Source organism: Hemitrygon akajei, chromosome 6 (assembly GCF_048418815.1).
Source record: "Hemitrygon akajei chromosome 6, sHemAka1.3, whole genome shotgun sequence".
NCBI classification, from domain to species: Eukaryota; Metazoa; Chordata; class Chondrichthyes; order Myliobatiformes; family Dasyatidae; genus Hemitrygon; species Hemitrygon akajei.
In genome coordinates this window covers 37,477,958-37,494,635 of record NC_133129.1, presented here as the reverse complement: position 1 = coordinate 37,494,635, position 16,678 = coordinate 37,477,958, and the positions used below count along the sequence as shown (strand labels likewise).

At 41.6% G+C, this 16,678-nt stretch overlaps 1 protein-coding gene across 4 annotated transcripts in view; it reads right to left on the bottom strand.

Moving 5' to 3' along the window:
* The window catches only part of snx25 (sorting nexin 25), a 277,191-nt gene that overhangs the window by 126,098 nt on the left and 134,415 nt on the right, over window positions 1–16,678 (bottom strand). The window lies entirely within an intron of this gene.

The window sequence follows — 16,678 nt, the reverse complement described above, 5'->3', positions numbered from 1 at the left end:
GTATTTCTAAATCTGTCATTTATCAGTCTGCATTTATGTCCCTCAGTTACAAACCAGAGCTTAACATTCTTTTCTATTCTACTTATATAATGCAATGACACCCCCTAACTTTTGTGCCAGAGCAAAAGTTCTAGAGGCCTCCTAATCTGTGGACAAAATCAGTCCTTTGTTACAAGTGGTTACTCTATAGTACCTGTTGGATTATCTTGGCAGCAACTGGTAAACAGTCTAATGGAGAACCAAATATGAGCATCTTGGAGTTGCACTCCGATAATGTGGCAAAATGCTGCTTTAAAAAAAATCCTCTCTACCAGTATTGTGTGTATGCCCACCTCAAGGACAGCAGCTGCCCAAAGGACTGCAGTAGGTTAGAGAAGGAAGATTATCACTACTTTCTATATAGCGATTAGAGATGAGCAATTAAATGGTGGCTCAGCCTGTGGAATCCACATTCCCTGAATGAATGTCACCTATACATCGAAACATACAGTGAAATGCGCCGTTTGCATCAACGACCAACAGAGTCCAATGATGCGGTGGGGGTCAGCCCACAAGTGTCGCAATACTTCCAACACCAACATAGCCTGCCTACAACTTACTGACCCGTACATCTTTGGAATGTAGGAGGAAACAGGAATATCATAAGGAAACCCATGCAGTCAAGGGGAGAACATACAGACAGAAGGTTGTGAGCACTGTAAAATGGTTTGCTAATTGCCACTCCATTTTGCCACCCATGCCAAAGTGGCAAAGGTCTGCTTTCCTTAAATATTTTGGAAGGTCATACTACATTTTAACTGCTAGATTAAAAACAAGCTGCTGCATTTCTAAATCAAGAATGCAGAAGCTATGTTGAAGATATTAACTTATTTTAGAAGAGAATGAAATCTTCCTGACATTACACATTACAGCTTTACATGATGAACAACTACCAAATGCACTGTCTCCTCCTCTCATTACCACCCATCTACTCTGCAAAGGAAAATCCATTAGGGCAACCCATTAAGAAAGAATTGTCCCTGAACAAAGTTTACAATTCTTTTTCCTGCTTTATTAATATTTCATGTAGTGCCTTACAGTCCATTCATAAAGGTCACTGACTTCAGGATGCCAAGATAAGATAAATGCGCACGTTGTTCATCTTGGTTGAGTGGTTCATTTTTTGGAAAACAAAAACGTACCTTTTTTAAAAATAAGATGACCCCATCATGTCACATGCAGGATGAACATAACACTTACTGTTATCTTCCTCCCTCCACACTTATTGTTAACCATTGGGGAATTATCTGCATTATTAAATCCACTTTAGAAGTGATTTCAAAATTATTGAAGCAACACACACAAAATGCTGGAGGAACTCAGCAAGCCAGACAGCATCAATGGAAAAAAGTACAGTCGATGTTTCGGGCCGAGACCCTTTAGCGGGACTGGAGAAAAAAAGATGAGGAGCAGATTTAAAATGTGTGGGGGGGGGGGGGGGGGTGGTAGAGGAAGGAGAAACACAAGGTGATAGGTGAAACCGGGAGGGGGAGGGATGAAGCAAATATCTGGTAAGCTGATTGGTGAAAGAGATACAGGGCTGGAGAAGAGGGAGTCTGAGTGGTGGGGATAGAGGCCATGGAAGAAATAAAAGGAGGGAAGAGCACCAGAGGGAGGCAATGGGCAGGCAAGGAGATGAGGTGAGAGAAGGAATAGGGGAAGAGGACTAGAGGACTGGCGAAGGAGGGGGGTGGGGGGACATTACCAGAAGTTCGAGAAATCGATGTTTATGCCATCAAGATGGAGGCTACCCAGACGGAATACAAGGTGTTGTTCCTCCAACGTGAGTGTGGCCTCTTCGCCACAGCAGAGGAGGACATGGATTGACACATTGTGATGGGAATGGGAAGTGGAATTAAAATGGATGGCCACTGGGAGATCCCGGCAGATGGAGTGTAGGTGCTCAGCGATACAGTCTCCCAATCTACGTCAGATCTCACGGATATACAGGAGGCCACACAAGGAGCATTGCCAAGTATGACATTGTGGCCATCTCTGAAACTTGGCTAAAGGATGGCTGCCATTGGGAGTTGAATATCCAAGTATATACGGTGTATCAGAAAGATAGGTTAGCAGGTGGGTGTGGCTCTGTGTATAAAAAAAAATATTAAATCATTAGAAAGGAATGACATAGGATCAGAAGGTGTAGAGTCTCAATGGGTTGAGTTAAGAAATGGCAAGGGTAACAGAACCCTAACGGCAGTTGTATACAGGCCTCCAAACAGCAGCTGGGATGTGGATTACAGATTACTGCAGGAGATAGAAAAAGCATGTCAGAAGGGCAATGTCATGATAATCGTTGGGGATTTTAACATGAAAGTGGATTAGGAAAACCAGGCCAGTACTGGACCTTGAGAGAGAACTTGTAGAATGTCCAAGGGATAGATTTTTTAGAACAGCTTGTTGTTGAGCCCACATGGGGATCAGCTATGCTAGATTGGGTGTTGTGCAATGATTCAAAACCCTTAGGGAACAGTGATCACAATATGATCAAGTTCACTTTGAAATTTGAGGAGAGAGATTAAATTCCAATGTGCCAGTATTTCAATGGAATAAAGGAAATTACAATGGCATGAGAGGGGAACTGACCAAAGTTGATGGGAAAGAGACACTAGCAGGAAGGACAGCAGATCAGCAATAGCTGGAGTTTCTGTGAAAAATGAAGGAAGTGCAAGACAGATATATTCCAAATAAGAAGAAATTTTTGAATGGAAGAAGGACACTACCTTGGCTGACAAGTGAAGTCAGAGCCAAAGTAAAAGCAAAAAGAGAGGGCATACAAGGAAGCCAAAGCTAGTGGGAAGACAGAGGATTGGGAAGCTTGTAAAAACTTGCGGAAGGAAACTAAGAAGGTCAGTAGGAAGGAAAAGATGAATTATGAAAGGAAGCTGGCGACTAATATCAAAGAAGATACTAAAAGCTTTTTTTAAAAAGTATATACAGGGTAAAATAGAGTCGAGGGTAGATATAGGACCAATAGAAAGTGACGCTGGAGATATTGTAATGAGAGACACAGAGACGGCAGAAGAACTGAATGCATATTTTGCATCAGTCTTCACAGTGGAAGACATCTGCAGTATACCGGACATTCATGAGTGTCAAAGAAGTGAAGTATGTGCAGTGAAAATTACATCTGAGATGGTACTCAGGAAGCTTAATGGTCTGAGGGTGGGTAAATCTTCTGGACCAGATGGAATGCACCCTCGGCTTCTGAAGTAAGTTGCTGGAGAGATTGTGGAGGCATTAACAATGATCTTTCAAGAATCGATAGATTCTAGCATTGTACCAGATAACTGGAAAATTGCAAATGTTACTCCACTATTTAAGAAGGGGGGTGGGAGGCAGCAGAAAGGAAATGATAGACTTGTTAACCTGACTTCAGTGGTTGGGAAGTTGTTGGGATCGATTGTTAGGGATGAGATTACGGAATACTTGGAGGTAAATGACAAGATAGGCCAAAGCCAGCATGGTTTCCTGAAAGGAAAATCCTGCCTCACTAACCTACTGCAATTCCTTGAGGAAACTACAAGCAGAGAAAAAAGGAGATGCAGTTGATGTGCTGTAGTAGGATTTTCAGAAGGCCTTTGACAACGTGCTGCATATGAGGCTGCTTAGCAAGATAAGAGCCCATGGAATTACAGGGCAGTTACTAGAATGGCTGGAGCATTGGCTGATCGGCAGAAAACAGAGAGTAAGAATAAAAGGATCCTATTCCGGCTGGCTGCCGGTTACCAGTGGAATTCCACAGGGGTCAGTGTTGGGACCGCTGCTTTCTATGATGTATGTCAATGACTTGGACTATGGGATTAATGGAGTTTTGGCTAAATTTGCTGATGATCTCAAAGACAGGTGGTGAAGTGGGTAGTGGTGAGGAAACAGAGAGCCTGCAGACAGATAGTTCAGGGGAATGGGGAAAGAAGTGGCAAATGAAATACAACATTGGAAAATGTATGGTCATGCACTTTGCTGGAAGAAATAAACGGGCAGACTATTATTTAGATGGGAAGAGAATTCAAAATGCTGAGATGCAAAGAGACTTGGAAGTCCTTGTGCAGGATACCCTGAAGTTTAACTTCCAGGTTGAGTCGGTGGTAAAGAAGGCGAATACAATGCTGGCATTCATTTCTAGAGGTACAGAATGTAAGAGCAGGGATGTGATGTTGAGGCTCTATAAGCCACTCATGAGACCACACTTGGAATACTGTGTGCAGTTTTGGGCTCCTTATTTTAGAAAGGATATACTGACACTGGAGAAGGTTCAGAGAAGATTTACAAGAATAATTCCAGGAATGAAAGGGTTGCCGTATGAGGAATGTCTGGCAGTTCTTGGGCTGTATTCCCTGGAGTTCAGGAGAATGAGGGGAGATCTCATAGAAACATTTCAAATGTTAAAAGGCCTGAACAGATTAGATATGGCAAAGTAATTTCCCATGGTAAGGGATTCTAGGACAAGAGGGCATAACTTCAGGATTGAAGGACGTCCATTTAGAACAGAGATGTTGAGAAATTACTTTAGTCAGAGGGTGGTAACTCTGTGGAATTTGTTGCTGTGAGCGGCTGTGGAGGCCAAGTCATTGGGTGCATTTAAGGCAGAGATAGATAGGTTCTTGATTAGTCAGGGCATCAAAGGGTACGAGGAGAAGGCAGGGGAGTGTGGACAACTGGAAGAATTGGATCAGCCCATGATTGAACGGCAGAACAGACTCAATGGGCCAAATGGCCTACTTCTGTTCCTGTATATTATGGTCATATGGACACAGTAAATGACCCCAACAGACTCTCAGATTAAGTGTCGCCTCACCTGGTAGGACCGTTTGAAGCCCTGAATAGTAGTGAGGGAGGAGATATAGGAGCAGGTGTAGCACTGGTTCTCCTTGCAAAGGTAAGTACAAGGAGGGAGATCAGTGGAGAGGGATGATTTATTGAATTTAGAGAAGTAACTTGCAACAATGACTGATGAGGTAATAATATATACTGCAGGTGATACATCCGGAAATTCCATTATGCTGAATGAATGTATTTAAAAAGTTCTCAAAACAGAAAGTAATTATGTTCCACTCCACTTTGGGCTTAAATGTGATACCTAATTTAATTAATTAGGTAACTAATTAGACAGAGAATGGAGAAGCACTTCCAACCAACAAGAGAAAAACTGTAAATGCTGGAAATCCAAGTAACACACACAAAATGCCGGAGGAACTCAGCAAGCCAGGCAGCATCCATGGAAAAGAGTATAGTCGATGTTTTGGGCCGAGAACCTTTGGCAAGACTGGAGAAAAAAAAAGATGAGGAGTAGATTTGAAAGTTGTGGGAGGGGGAGGGATGAAGTAAAGAGCTGGGAAGTTGATTATTGAAAGAGATACAGGGCTGGAGAAGGGGGAGTCTAATAGGAGAGGACAGAAGGCCATGGAGGAAAGCAAAAGTTTCTCAAACTTCCAGCAGTGGCCCGTCACTCCTTCACAATTCCCCATCCCCTTTTCCCTCCCTCACCTAACCTCCTTGCCTGCCCATCGCCTCCCTTTGACGCTCTTCCCCCTTTTCTTTCTTCCACGGCCTTCTATCCCCACCTATCAGACTCCCCCTTCTCCAGCCCTGTATCTCTTTTAACAATATCAACTTCCCAGCTCCTGACTTCACAACCACCCAGTTTCATCTATCACCGTGTGTTTCTCTCTCCCCTCACACTTTTCTCCAGTCCTGCTGAAGGGTTTTGGCCCAAAATGTCAATTATACTCTTTTCCATAGAGGCTGCCTAGCCTGCTGAGTTCCTCCAGCATTTTGTGTGTGTTGTGAAGCCCTTCTCACCACCCATTTCCTATCATTTTAAAAAGGGCCATTAAGAAATTTGCCATACCAGAGTGGCTCTGCAAGCAGAAGCACTATTAGTTAATATAATTAATATTATAATTAATATTACCTCAAAAAAATTCAGTGAAGCGCATTGGAATATCACAGCAATTCCAAAGACAAAATTACCTTAACAAATAAACAACTGAACCAGCTAATTACTCTTGAAGTCTCTGATTCTCCAGTGCACAAATATCTTTAAAAATATCAAAAAGTTCCAGAAACCTTGTGTTGGGTTGGGCTCTAGAATTGTTATACTTCTTGTAATTTAACTTTCTTATGCTTGTTTTTATTTTTATATAATCACCTATATACATGTAAATGTTCAGTGAGTTTTTCAGTGGTTACAGTTGCCTCTGTATTTTCAGTGGTGGGTATCAAGTTACCCGAATCTGGTTATCTGATTGGTTAATGTTATCAATGAATTTAATGTTACCTACAATCTTGAGTAAGAAGACCAGACCATTTTTGTTTGCTCTTTTCCCCTCCACTTTTTCCCTGCTTGCTCTTCCTCTGTTCTTTTCCTCTTTGTCTCCTTTCTTTCCTCTTTGTCTCTCACCATGCTTCTTCCTTTCAATTCCCTGCCCTTGTAACACTTAATAAAATGATCATTCGAAACAAGTTTTATGCCTCATTCTTAGCTTCCAAAGAACCTTTGGATCGCAAAAAGCAACACTTGTTAGATTTTTGTAGCAATCTTTCTGTTCCAGCCTCAAGACATCACCAATGATTAGGAAGCAAAGCATAAATGTTAGTTCAACAATCAGTTCTTACTGCAGAGACACAAAGTAGAGAACAATCTCTCTTATCAAACATGACCTACAGGAGCACAACAGCATGTTCTTGCAGAAAGGTTTGGAAGGAGGAAAATGAGGGTACAAAGTATTACAATGTATCAATTTATATTCACAAATATTTACAAAACCCTTATATTTTTCCCTGAAATGCATGTAAACCTGGTCATTAAAAAAAAAGTTATTATGGTCATAAATCTGAAGGCTTAAAATATGTTTCATTTATTACATTGATCCAGCCCTGAAGGAGCAGCTCAATTTTTATGAAGGCTAGTCATCTTTGTTTAAGAGTAATTTCTCTTTTGCATTAGTTTTTTTGTCAAGGATATGAGACAAGTAATGGAAAATGAAATTTGTTCCACATGTAATATTTCATGTCTGTATTGAGCAGGTTGCCAGATTCAGTGAAAAGGTTTAACTCTTTGTCAACACCTACCATCTGAAAGAATATTGCAAGGAACATAAACTGTTGGAAGAACTCAGCAGGTCAAGCAGCATCTATGGAAATGAATAAACAGTTGACGTTTTGGGCTGAGACCTTCCTCAGGACTCAACTGTTCAACAAAAACCTCAATCCACTAAAATCTGGAAATAAATGTTCACCATGGTGTTGATAAACCTTTAACGGACAGTATAAAGATAAAGCAGCTGTCAAATGCTGCTTTACTAACATGAGAAAATCTGCAGATGCTGGAAATCCAAAGCAACACACACAAAATGCTGGAGCAACTCAGCAGGCCAGGCAACATCTATGGAAAAAAGTAAGCAGTCCAGGTTTCACGCCAAGACACTTCATCTGGAGTCCTGATGAAGGGTCTTATCCTGAAACATCAATTGTTTACTCTTTTCCACAGATGTTGCCTGGCTTGCTGAGTTGCTCCAGTATTTTGTAAATGCTGCTTTATTGCTGATGTCCCAACGTGTGAACATCACCAATAGCCTATCCTGGTCTGGCCATGTTGATGTCACCGCCAGCAGAGCTCACCAGCACTTCAATGTCCTCAAGAGGCTAAAGGAATTTGGCTTTGGCCATCAACTCTGATCAATTTGTGTTGAGGTACCACAGTAAGCATTCTGCTTGGATGCATAAAAGCTTGGTATGTCAGCTGCTATGGATATGACAGCAAGAAACTGCAGAGTTGAGGGCACAGCTCAGCACATCACAGGAACCAGCCTACCCTATATGGGCTCTGCTACACTTCTCGTAGTAAAGCAGACAGTATAATCAAAGACCCCACCCACCTCGAACATTCTCTCTTCTTTCCTTTCTTATTGGGCAGAAGATACAAAATCTTAAGTGACTGATCTTTTATCCTCATATTTACTATATTCTCACAAAGGGGAAATAACATCAAGACCCCTCAGAACCTAAGATGTTTCAACAAGATCATCTCATATTCTTCTAAACTCAAGGCAGCATTCTGCTCAATCTAAAACTTCACATATGAGCCCATTCTACATAACGTTTTGTCTGGATGCAGATTCAATTGGAAGGGAATTGTGAACATACTTGAAGGGATGCAGGTGGTGAAGAAGGTATAAACTGGATACTAAATGGAAAACAGCAGGAATGGTGCTAATTAGACAGCACTTCCAAAAAAAGGCATCTAGGCGTGATGAGGGGAATGAACTCATCATGTGCTACAGTATTACACGTAATTGCACAAGGTAATTTATGCCTCAGATGTGTACAGGAAATCAGGGGATCACTGCTGCTTAGTAGAACTTGAGTTTTCTGCCAAGTTTAAGCCCTAGATCTTCAAGCATTTTTTCTCATTCAACCAAAGGCTACCCTGGTGCATTGAAAACAATGTATTTTATCATCAACGCCTGTCTTTGTTGAACAATGGCTCCTAAGAAATGGGAAGTCGGTCATTGCAGGGCAGCATTTTGTACATGGTTCAGGTTGGTAGAGGTTCCTCGAGGTAAAGGAACCATTAGGAGGTAGTGACCATAACATGATATGTTTTAACCTACAATTTGAGAAGGAGAAGGAAAAATCAGATGTGTCAGTACTACAGTTGAACAAAGGGAACTATGGAGCTATGAGGGAGGAGCTGGCCAAAGTTCAATGGAACAATACCCTAGCAGGGAAGACAGTGCAACAACAATGGCAGGTATTTCTCAATAATGCAGAAGGTGCAGGATCAGTTCATTCCAAAGAGGAAGAAAGATCCTAAGGGGATTAAGGGGCGGCCGTGGCTGATGAGGGAAGTAAAGGACAGTATAAAAATAAAAGAGAAGTATAACATAGCAAAGATGAACAGGAAGCCGGAGGACTGGGAAGCTTTTAAAGAGCAACAGAAGATAACAAAAAAGGCAATACGCAGAGAAAAAATGAGGTACAAAGGTAACCTTGCCAAGAATATAAAGGAGGATAGTAAAAGCTCCTTTAGGTATGTGAAAAGCAAAAAAATAGTTAAGACCAAAATTGGGCCACTGAAGACAGAAACGGGTGAATTTATTATGGGGAACAAGGAAACGGCAGATGAGTTGAACAGGTACTTTGGATCTGTCTTCACTAGCGAAGACACAAACAATCTCCCAGATGTAATAGTGGCCAAAGGAACTAGGGTAATGGATGAACTGAAGGATATTTATATTAGGCAAGAAACGGTGTTGGATAGACTGTTGGGTCTGAAGGCTGATAAGTCCCCGGGACCTGATGGTCTGCATCCCAGGGTACTTAAGGAGGTGGCTCTAGAAATCGTGGATGCATTGGTAATCATTTTCCAATGTTCTATAGATTCAGGATCAGTTCCTGCGGATTGGAGGGTGGCTAATGTTGTCCCACTTTTCAAGAAAGGAGGGAGTGAGAAAACAGGGAATTATAGACTGGTTAGCCCGACGTCAGTAGTGGGAAAGATGCTGGAGTCAATTATAAAAGAGGAAATTACGACACATTTGGATAGCAGTAGAAGGATCAGTCCGAGTCAGCATGGATTTACGAAGGGAAAATCATGCTTGACTAATCTTCTGGAGTTTTTTGAGGATGTAACTATGAAAATGGACAAGGGAGAGCCAGTGGATGTAGTGTACCTGGACTTGCAGAAAGCTTTTGATAAAGTCCCACATAGGAGATTAGTGGGCAAAATTAGGGCACATGGTATTGGGGGCAGAATACTGACATGGATTGAAAATTGGCTGGCTGACAGGAAACAAACAGTAGCGATTAACAGGTCCCTTTCGGAATGGCAGGCTGTGACCAGTGGGGTACCGCAAGGTTCGGTGCTGGGACCGCAGCTGTTGACAATATACATTAATGATTTAGATGAAGGGATTAAAAATAACATTAGCAAATTTGCCAATGACACAAAGCTGGGTGGCAGTGTGAAATGTCAAGAGGATGTTATGAGAATGCAGGGTGACTCGGACAGGCTAGGTGAGTGGGCAAATGTATGGCAGATGCAGTTTACTGTGGATAAATGTGAGGTGGCACTTTGGTGGCAAGAACAGGAAGGCAGATTACATGGAGATTACATCTACATGGAGTCAAGTTAGGAAAAGGGGAAGTACAACAAGATCCAGGTGTTCTTGTACATCAAGTCAATGAAAGCAAGCATGCAGGTACAGCAGGCAGTGAAGAAAGCTAATGGCATGCTGGCTTTTATAACAAGAGGAATTGAGTATAGTAGTAAAGAATGTCCTTCTGCAGCTGTACAGGGCCCTGGTGAGACCCCACCTGGAGTATTGTGTGCAGTTTTGGTCTCCAAATTTGAGGAAGGACATTCTTGCTATTGAGGGAGTGCAGCGTAGGTTGACAAGGTTAATTTCCGGAATGGCGTGACTGTCATATGTTGACAGATTGGAGCGATTGGGCTTGTATACACTGGAATTTAGAAGGATGAGAGGGGATCTGATTGAAATATATAACATTATTAAGGGATTGGACATGCTGGAGGCAGGAAGCATGTTCCCACTGATGGGTGAGTCCAGAACTAGAGGCCACAGTTTAAGAATAAGGGGTAGGCCATTTAGAACAGAGATGCGGAAAAACATTTTCACCCAGAGAGTGGTGGATATGTGGAATGCTCTGCCCCAGAAGGCAGTGGAGGCCAAGTCTCTGGATGTTTTCAAGAGAGAGTTAGATAGAGCTCTTATAGATAGCGCGGTCAAGGGATATGGGGAGAGGGCAGGAACAGGGTGCTGATTGTGTATGATCAGCCATGATCACAGTGAATGGTGGTGCTGGCTAGAAGGGCTGAATGGCCTGCTCCTGCACCTACTGTCTGTTGTTTACAATTAGGGTTAAAAGTAGAATTTAACTTTGAAGAACACTTGTCTGAGTGCAAGGGCTATTGTGAATGCTGTAATGAACGAATCGATGATCACTTGAAGCTCAGCCTTGGAATGTGTGCAGGCACAGCTGCCCTTTGTATTCACAACTCAGTTTGTGAGATTAGGGGGATTTTGGTTATAGAGCCTTTGGCACCATAGGAGAACAGCTTCCTGAAGATTAGTTCCTCTCCAGCATAAAGCTTATTTTAGAAGAGGTACAGCATTACAACAAGGAAAGACAAAAAATGTACAACAGCCTTGGCCAACAACTACCTCCACCAAAGTTCGCTTAGTTGCAAAATTTGTTGGTTATAATCTTGGAAAGGGAGCAGCAATGGCTTCTCTCACTCGAAGGGTAGGAGAACCAACATCCATGTCAACTCCCAGACCAACATACCCACCATTCAGGTCCTAATTATACTCTTTCTATTCCACTGGGAAGGCCATGTCATACACATGCCTTCTACCAGTTCCTGAGTACTATCACAGAAAGAGATTACTAAGCACATAGAGGAAACAAAAAGCTCCTTCAAAAAAAATAGTACCTCCACTAGCTCCTGTTAATTTCTGGATCATGACCATTCAACGTGGAAAACGAGCATTTGGGATAGCTGCAAGATTCCTGGATTTATTCGCTGAGAATGTACCAAAGCCCATTATTAACTGCAGAAGTGGTCCACCACCCTATGTCTCCTGTCAGGTAATTCCGACCCAGTCTGTGGTTCACTCATTGACCTTATCAAACACTTCAAAATACACAGAGCTGGAGCAGGTCACCCTTGATCTTGAAGGACAGCCTGAGAAGTATCATCAGACTAGATCTGACAAAACATGAATTTCCATATGAGGTTTCAACAGAGCAAAGTCATAAAATAATTCTGCATCCATTGATCCAACCCATAGCATAATGGGTTGTAGCTAGCATAATGCTTTACAGCACTACTGATTGGGGTTTGATTCCTGCCACTGTCACTAAGCAGTTAGTCCACTCTTCCTATGACCGCATTGGTTTCCTCCAGGTCCTCCTGTTTCCTGCCACATTTCAAAGCCATACGGAATAGTAAGGGTTAGTGAACTGTGGGGCTGGTGACACCTGCATGCTTACCCCAGTACGTAGTCGGATTGTGTTGGTCATTAACGCAAACAACACATTTCAGAAATAAAGCTGATCTTTAACTATAGGCAGCAAGATTGCAAGCATCAAAGATTGATGTGATTATGCCTGTAGTCTTTGTCTCGATTTCAACAGGGCTCCATTCATTTTACTGATCATTTACCCACTTATTTTGAAATGCCTTCTAAAGCAGGAGTTCCCAACCTTTTTTATGCCATGGACCAATACCATTAAGCAAGGGATCTGTGGAACCAGGTTGGAAACCCCTGCTCTAAAGCAAGGACTTGTTAAGGGCAGGGATCTTTTGCTGAATGGCAGATCTAAAAGAAAACCACACGCTGTCATCAGAAAACTGGCATTAAGATCAGCAATCTCTTATTTCCTTGCCAACTATCAGAATGTTATCAAAGCTGGATCCTGCGCTTCAGCAGTCCATTATTTGATAGACGAGTAAAAGCCTGGCTCACTGAGTAAAGCACATTGCTAACAGAAATCTACAGAATGTAACTGTATTGTCAATGATATCATGGCAAGACACTACCAAACATCATTTACCAGACTCAGACTTCTCCAATTATAAATTCAGTGGACTAAGGATAACACTTAGGCACTATATATAATTATTAAATTGTACAGATAATGGATGAAAAACATAACTGGTTCATTTTCATTCATTGGAACAACAGAAGAAAATCAATACTGGATAGGTCATTGATACAGGATTAAAAGTGGGTCATTGCTAGTTATTATGTTCTCTCCTCTATGAGCGTTTTATGAATTTGAGAATTAACTATGGGAAGTGAGTACTCAACGTAGGTTGGCAATTTAATGCAATAACAAATGAGTGTTGTTACACTGTCAGTATGGGTTGCTTTATGAGATATAAACATGAGGGTCTATCTATCTTCTGAGGTGGAAAAATAAGATCTCATGGCATCGTAAGTGCATTGCTTGTGGCCCAGATACTACTTATCCCTCTGCCAACATGACTAAAGCGGATTATCCAGTCAGTAATCTCATTGTTCACCAAGAGATTTCCTATATAGCTATGTTGCTGCATGTATCTACAATCCAGACCTTGTACTTAAAATACTCAGTAGTTGTAAGGTTATTTGGATCATTCTGAGTTAATGAAAGATAAAATATAAACACAAGTTCTACCCTTTCTTTATGCATTCGACAATATATATGTGATGCTGCCGGAGGTTTTTCATTGCCCTAGTGCATATGATAAAAAAGTCAATTTCAACTTTGATTAACAAATGAATGTTTCCTTTCTAAACTTACCAATACTTACTATCCCAGAAATCATGAAATTGAGATGTGACCAAAAATGTCAGCAGAATAGCAATATGGATTAATTGTTACAATAACTTGTACGTACAAACGTCTGAACTTCGCAAAAAGCTTTACAGCTAATGGTATACTTTGGAAGTGTAGTCATTTCCATAATAAGATATGCACAGTGAACTTGTGCAGAGTAGGCTCCTGCTAACAGCATTGTGATAATACACAAATAATCTATCTTCACGAGTTCATTGAGGAATAAATTCTAAGACAGAACACTTGCATAACCCGAATAAACGAGAGATCGTAGATGCTGGAGATCTTGAGCAACCCCACACACAAAATGCTGGAGGAACTCAGCAGCTCAGACAGCATCTACGAAGGAAAATTAAGCATTGATGTTTCAAGCCAGGATGGTCTTGGTCCGAAACATTGTTTGTTCATTTTTCTCTATAGATACTGCCTGACCCACTGAGTTCCTCCAGCATTTTGTGCTTGTTGATCCATTTGTGTAACCCACTAGCCTTCCTCCAACTCCCAGTCATCTTTGTAATAGTAAGACATGGTCTATTATTTGAACTGGAAAGACAGAATGCCCTCTGATTTAGCATCTCATCTAAAAAGCTAGCAGCTCAGTGAGGCAGGACTGCTCAGGACCAACTCCATCTCTGTGCTCAAATCTTTGGATTAGGAATTGACTCAGGATCTTCTCCACTCCTGAGAAAACAGAGCTACAGCATGGCTGTCACTCTCAGGATGTCAAAAAGAAAACAACATTAAGAGTCAAGATTTTTCCTCTTTATTTCTAATACAAAATGCAGAATTTTAAAAAGTACAATTTGTGCTCCTGATTCTCATTTTTGAGCTGAATACGTTCATCATGAAAGTCATGGGCTTAAAGTATCTCTTTACGTGACTGAATATGGATAATTAGGGAAGGACCCAAGTTATAGGAAAAGGTTGAACAGGTTAGGACTTCAGATAAGGAGCATAGAGAAATGAAGGGAGATTTAATAGAGGTAATTATGAGGGGTATAGATAGGATAAATGCTAGCAAGCTTTTTCCACTGAAGTTAGGCGAGACTAGAAATAGTAATATAGGATGAAAAACAAAATGCTTAAACGGAACATGAGGGGGGAGCTTCAGTCAGAGGGCCAGCAGGAATGTTGGGCGGGGGTTTGCTTTCAAAACTTAAGAGGAATTTGGATAGGTACACGGATGGGAGGCACATTGAGGGCAATGGACTGGGTGCAGGTTGATGGGATGAGGTAGATTAATAGTTTGGCATGGAGCAGATGGGAGGGAAGAGCCTGCTTCTATGCTGTAGAGTTCTAGGACTCTAAGGAATTCCAGTGAAGAGAGCCTGGTAGGTTAAATGCTTTTCCATGGTGGTTGGCAAACAAATTTGAGCTGAAGGATATGTTTTAAACCAGAGTGGAAAAGAAATAGTGATCTGAGCGAAGGGCGCTGAGTAGGCTACAGTCAATTATGGATAACTCTGAACATCCTCTACATAGCACCATCCAGAGACAGAGAAGCAGTTTCAGTGACAGGTTACTATCGATGCAATGCTCCTCAGACAGGATGAAGAGGTCAATACTCCCCAATGCCATTAGGCTTTACAATTCTACCGCCAGGACTTAAGAACTTTTTAAAAGCTATTATTAATGCTTTTTGAGATAGTGATTTAGATGCATATCATATTTTTTTACTGAGTTAAGTATTGTATGTAATTAGTTTTGCTACAACAAGTGTATGGGACATTGGAAAAAAGTTGAATTTCCCCATGGGGATGAATAAAGTATCTATCTATCTATCTATCTGAGAGACCTGCAGAGCCAAAAGGGGAGAGTGACTGGACAAGGCCCGATGAAGGATGAAAAGATTTGATCACAGAAAAGGAAATTATATTTGGAGTATCGAATGTCAATCATCACACATACTGGTTCTGGACCTCTTATCAGAGGTGTAGAACACAGAAACAGGCCCTTTAGACAACTTATCCATGATAACCAAGGTGCCTACTTGAGTTGATCAAACCTTTTTGCATATTGCTCATTTCTCTATAAGCCGCACCCAGCTCCCTAACTTCCGCCATCTCCAGTGGGATCCCACCACCAAGCACATCTTCCCCCCCCCCCCAATTTCTGCTTTCCGCAGGGATCGCTTTCAACGTACCTCCCTTGTCCATTCATCCCTCCCCACTGAAAGTTAAAGAAAGCCAGTTTCCTTAAACATGTGCAACACACACAAAATGCTGGAGGAACTCAGCAGGCCAGGCGGCTTCTATGGATAAAGAGTACAGTCGATGTTTCCGGCCAAGACCCTTCAGCAGGACTGGAAAAATAGATGAGGAATCAGGTAAAGTAAGTGGGCAGAGGGGAGGAAGAACCACAAGATGATAGGTGAAACTGGGAGGAGTGAAGTAAAGTGCTGGGACGTTGACTGGTGAAAGAGATACAGGGCTGGAGAATGGGGTATCTGACAGGAGAGGACAGAAATCCATGGATGAAGGCCATCATCAGCTAACGTGTCTCAGCCTGAAACATCGACTGTACTCTTTTCCATAGATGCTGCCTGGCCTGCTGAGTTCCTCCAGCATTTTGTGTGTGCTGATTGGATTTCCAGCATCTGCAGATTTTCTCTTGTTCCTTAAATGTGTATTGAGATGTAAAAAAATCAATTTAGAATCTCTCAATGCACTGCAAAGAATGACAAGTCTCAGAGGAAAAAAAGAAAGCAAGTGTGTATATTGTGGAACTTAAGCGGACTCCACAGAACTCTCCTCTGGTTAATGCCTACCACCTAAGATATTGCAAGCTGCATTAGTTAGAAGAGTCAGCAGATAGCAGATTACAAAACACTCTCATTCACGACACGACTTTAGCTAATCCAAAAATCCTTTAGTGACATCAACGTCATTGCGGGTTTTTCATAAGTCAGTGCTCACCAGCAGGGTCAGTCATTGTTTGCAATATTTAACCAAAGAACTGAAGACTAATTTTCAATTTGCACCTCTACTAGCTTCTCAAGCTTCCAAAATAACACATTATTAAGCCTTCATCGATCAAACCAGAACTGTTGTAAACAGAGTAAAAATGTGAAATTCCACTATAACTGGTGATATTTTTAAGAAAACATCTCACTTGGAAAAAGGGAGAAAATGGAAGTAAAAGGAGGAAGGGAAAGGAAAGTTTTTGCAAGCTACATCCCTGTGAAAGTTCACAGTACAAATAAAACTGAGTAGCAATTTAAATGAATGTCAGCATTCAGCTTTGAGATCCTAATACAACTTTGCCTTACAATTATTAGCTCTTT